The sequence below is a fragment of the Adiantum capillus-veneris genome, chromosome 3, assembly GCF_014529385.1.
Source record: "Adiantum capillus-veneris isolate H3 chromosome 3, ASM1452938v2, whole genome shotgun sequence".
NCBI classification, from domain to species: Eukaryota; Viridiplantae; Streptophyta; class Polypodiopsida; order Polypodiales; family Pteridaceae; genus Adiantum; species Adiantum capillus-veneris.
Genome location: NC_140933.1, coordinates 46,111,768 through 46,117,213, shown reverse-complemented (window position 1 = coordinate 46,117,213; position 5,446 = coordinate 46,111,768).

Below are 5,446 nucleotides of genomic sequence, written 5' to 3'. Positions count from 1 at the left end.
CTTCAAAGCTGAAATTTCTTCCAAGTGCTTGCCAGCAATCAACATGTCATCCACATACAAAATAAGGATCAACCAACTACCATCCTTAGCCTTCTTTGTATATAGACAGTGATCGAACTCACTACGTTTGTAGCCTTGAGAAAGCATAAACTTGTGGAATTTATGGTACCATGCCCTCGGTGATTGTTTTAAGCCATAAAGACTCTTTAACAACTGGCATACCCAATCTTCCTTGCCTTTCTCAACAAACCCTTCTGGCTGCTGCATGTAAATTTCCACATCTAAATCACCATGCAAGAACGCTGTCTTGACATCCATTTGGTGCAACACCAAATCTAATATGGCAACCAATGCAAGAAAGCATCTCAATGTAGTCATCTTGACCACCGGAGAGAAGACTTCATCAAAGTCAATGCCTTGTTCTTGCTTAAAGCCCTTGGCCCTGGTTTAGAATGATATTTGGATTCATTAAAGTGAACATCATTGCTGCGGACAACCTTTCTGGATTCGGGATCCCAAAGTCTATACCCCATCTCACCAGAATTACCATAGCCTAGAAAGATGCACTTTCTACTCTTTGGCTCAAGTTTGTTCCTAAATTCCTTTGGAACGTGAGTATATGCCTCACAGCCAAAGACTCTGAGATGCTTGTATGAGGGCATTTTGCCTGACCATACCATCTCTGGCACTGAATCCTTCTGCAAAACCTTGCTAGGAGATCTATTTACAAGATGAACAGCTGTTGATACAGCTTCAGCCCAAAACCCATTTGGCAGCTGTGCATTAGACAACATACTTCTGACCTTCTCTTGTATGGTCCTATTCATCCTCTCAGCAACACCATTTTGAGGAGGATTGTAAGGAGCAGTAAGTTCACGTTTTATACCTTTTGACTCACAAAAGTCCTGAAAGGCCTTTGAAACATACTCTCCACCATTGTCAGTGCGTAATCATTTAAGCTTCTTGCCACTCTGATTCTCCACAAGTGTCACAAACTTTTTGAAAACACTAAACGCTTCATCCTTGTGCTTGAGAAAGTAAACCCATACTTTCCTCGAGTAATCATCTATAAATGTCATAAAGTAAGAAGCTCCCCCTAGAGATAGGTTAGGCATAGGTCCACACAAATCACTATGAACAAGTGCCAACTGTGTATCTCTTCTACTGCTTCTATGCTTATGTGGCTGCTGTGTTTGCTTACCATACAGACAATGTTCACAGAATTCAAAATCATTAAATGAAAAGCCAGGCAAATAACCAGAACGAGACAAGATTTCCATTCCCTTCTTGGACATATGTCCTAACCGGCTATGCCACAAAGAAACGTTCGGCTGCTCGGTTACATTGATTACATTTTTAGAGACATTTGATACATAAATCGTGTAAAGTCCTCCAGACTTTACTCCATGTGCTACTGTCATAGAACCCTTGGATATCTTCCACATGTTCTGTCCAAAAGTGGTGACGTAGCCAGCATCATCAAGTAAACCTGTGCTGATCAAGCTCTTTGTAATTGCGGGAACATGTCTCACATTCTTCAGCGTGAAAGAAGAGCCATTTTGAAACTTCAATTGAACATCTCCAACACCTAAGATCTCACATGTCTGCCCATTGCCTAGCCGAACATGATCTTTAGTGGTCACATAAGAAGTAAACCACTCCTTGTTTGGAGACACATGAAGTGATGCCCCTGAGTCTATAATCCAGTCACTCAGTGCATTTCCATCAGATGCTGTAAGAAGAGCTGAGTCCATTGTATTCTTCAAGAAGTAGATGTCTCCTGACACTAGACTGTCATCCTCTGCAACAGTGTTTGTCACATTTATTTCTTGAATCTTCACTGAGGACTTGTTCTTCTCACCATGGTCTTCAGCTTTCTCTTTGCCTTTTTCTGCTTTCCATTCTCTGCAGTCTCTTTTCATGTGACCCTTCTTGCCACAATGGTAGCATTCTATGTCACTCTTGCCTTTAGCACTGCGGGACTTGCTACGAGACTGATTCCTCTTTCCACCTTTGTACTTTTCTTTGGTCCTTCCCCTGACAACTAAGGCCGTTCCTTTGCCTTTGTCCATTGTCCTTCTATTGGTTTCTTCAGTAAGCAGACTTCCTTCTACACCTGCTATGTTCAAACCATCTGGAGGTGCAGAATTACTCAAAGCTGTGCGAAAAGTGTCCCAACTTTCCGGCAATGTGATCAACAGGAACATAGCTCTAACAGGTTCATCAAACTTGACACCTTGAGCTGACAACTGACTATAGATTGTGTTGAATTCATTCAGATGATTGGACATAGGTGTCCCTTCTTTCATCTTCAAGTCAACAAGCTTCTTAAGCCAGTATACCTGTGAAGCTGCACTCTGCTTCTCATAAAGATCACTCAGCTCTAACCATGCTTGATAAGCCGACATCTCGTCTGCTACATTGAAGTAAACGCTTTCTGCCAAAGTCAGCATAATGGTAGAAAGTGCCAATTCATCCATTTCGCTCCATTCATCTTCGTCCATATCTTCTGGTTTTATCCCTTTGAGCTTTATAGGTTTTATCTGCTTCTTTTGTACCAACACGTGCCAAATTTTCTTCTTCCACAATGGGAAATTGGTTTCATCCAGCTTCTTGATATTGTAAAGAGCAGTGTCCTGTGATCCAGCCAGCTACACTTCACAGTAGTTTACTTTCCTGGGAAAAATTTTGTAGAGTTTCCTCTGTAAACTGACCTCTAAACCAATATCAACCTGTCAAATGAACCAAGAAAGCTTCAGATCCTACAAAAATTTTGGCAGAGTCTCCTTTGTAAAATGGCTCTGGTGTACTAAAAACAGACCAAAAAACAGCTCAAAAAACCACTGTCTCTCTGACACTGTAAGCTGCGGGTAAACCTGTCCTGCACCTGTATTGTCTCTCACTGTCCTGTCACTGTCCTATAAGCATAGACTGTGACAATGCCTCAACGGCAGTAAAGCAAAGATGCAATCCCAACTGTCTAACTCACAGACAATACATCCTAGCTGCCTATCTAAGGGTGCTCGAGGGATCGCTCCAAGACCTGTATCACCGAAAGGATCTCAACATTCGAGAATCCCCCAGCTCAATAAAACCTCACTCGACCCTCAACAAAGGCTGCAGTAAATCTGACAGTACATAGACTTCCCACAAAGCCATACATCCACAAATTTTCCACTGTATGTTGTAACCGCTGTGACGGTTGTTTGCTGCGTGACTCACAGCCAGCAAACCCTCAACAGACATACATCATCTCTGACAATACATCCCATGTGGAAGTACCTGCAATGTCAGGATGAAATCTGGAATATCAAGCAGCAAACACAAGCTACCTGATGAACTAGTGGATGTCGCCTACAGTCTGTGTGTAGATGCGCCCGTGTCGTATGTGACACGCCTCCAAGAACTGTGAGCCGTCCTTCGATGAGTAGACAGCCACAAATCAACACTCTGGGAGTGTCGATATCCTCAGCACCTGCAGTCGTAGGCCGAAAACCCCAAATTTGCAGAGTCGGATCTGCACCCGCTGAGACCACGTAGTCGAAAATGGCCTACGCAGAACTTTGTCGAAGCCGAACGGTGGCCGAGATGACCTCAGAATGAAATTGGGGCCGTGTCTTCGCCTGTCGAATTTCACTCCAATCTGAGTTGGTGACTCTAGCCTCCTGCAGTGCTGCCCCGAGCCTCGATCTGAGCTCTGATACCAGTTGAAGGAGTACGAGCGGAAGTGCGACGCGAGAGAGAGTGCGAGAAGAAGAGCACGACGATATGGTGAACTCGCTCTACTGTAATGTGTAGAGCATAGTGAGTTCTTATTAGGTTTTAACAAAAGAATATGTGTACATACCTGGCGGCCCGCCCACTTACCTGGGCGACCACATTGGGCTTTATACCCCAACACTCCTAAAGAGGGAAAAAATGCCCCGGCGGTCCTAGTGTGTTCACCCACATCACTACCACATGTATATGGTAACAGTTGGAGCCTCAAAAAAATTGCCCTAAACCATAGCCGTCCACGTGGACGGGATCAATGGAAGTTCACCTAAGCCTGCTCGATACTAAGGCCTTTTTCCAGCAGGCCAAAAATATACACATCATATGTGTTAGCTTTATGTCACAATGAAGTGATTGTGGAAAGTGTCTTGATAACATTGTACTCTATAAGAGAAGTTCTACCATTCATCTGGAAGGTGCTCTTGGGAGCCTTGCCCACTGGGATTAAGGTGCAAGTTAGAGGGCTTGGCTCTAATACTTGCTATGGCTGCAAAGCAGCCTCGGAAGACTCCCTTCATCTGTTCGGCAAGTGCCCGACTTTGCAGGGACTCGTTGTTGGGGTTTGCAAGTGGGTACGAAGGACTTGGAATATAATCTTTTCTACAAATGACTTGATCTTGGGAGGGCATGGTATCCAAAGCCAGGCTGTTTTGGTGTGTACTCAAATGATCAGATTCTGCCACCTGAACCAGGTTTGGAAGTCCAAAAACGTTTGAGGCTTTGAGGGTAAATTGGATGTTGCCCTCTTTGATGATATTGTGCGATTGAGCACTAAGATCATACAAATGGTTGGAGCAAGAAGAGGGACAGTTGACAAAGATGATGGGTGCAAGCTTTGAGCTGCTTAGAACACTCAACAAGGTAAAAATAACATCTCTAGTAGGTATCCTCGTTATCTGTGTACAAGTCTCTTATGGAACCCTAGCCCTCTCAAGGCGCATGTAGTGCTTGAGGGAAATTGTAATCTTATCGAGTTAATATAAATTCTCTCCACTCACAATTGTGAGTATGGCAAAAAAGAAAAAAAGAGAAGTTCTACTATTCTTTTCTTGAGGAAGAAATAGTGCTTCAAGTTGGCTCTCTTGCATGTGAATAAACGTACACAAAAGTGCACCACTAGACTTGAAGTTGGTCTCAACTTTGATTGTCACATTCCATGGAACATGTTTATAGCAACACAATTCTTGCCATCTCTCAGAGGTGTTGACACTTGAGTATGGATATGGAGTGTGCTTGGTGGAGCGAGCTTTTTTTAATTTCCCATCTTTGCTGCCCACTCCCATCAATTTTCGCCTCCCCCGCTGATGGCCAATGGCCTTTCCTTTAAATTGATGCAACCGAACATGTTTATAGCAACACAATTCTTGCCATCTCTCAGAGGTGTTGACACTTGAGTATGGATATGGAGTGTGCTTGGTGGAGCGAGCTTTTTTTAATTTCCCATCTTTGCTGCCCACTCCCATCAATTTTCGCCTCCCCCGCTGATGGCCAATGGCCTTTCCTTTAAATTGATGCAACCCCTCTTGCTCCTCCATGTTGTGCTACCCCCCCCCCCCCCCCCCCCCTCTCTCTCTCTCTCTCTCTCTCTCTCTCTCTCTCTCTCTCTCTCTCTCTCTCTCAACTTCTCTCTCCCCCTCTTCCTCTCAGTTTGATAATATACGCACCAACTTTG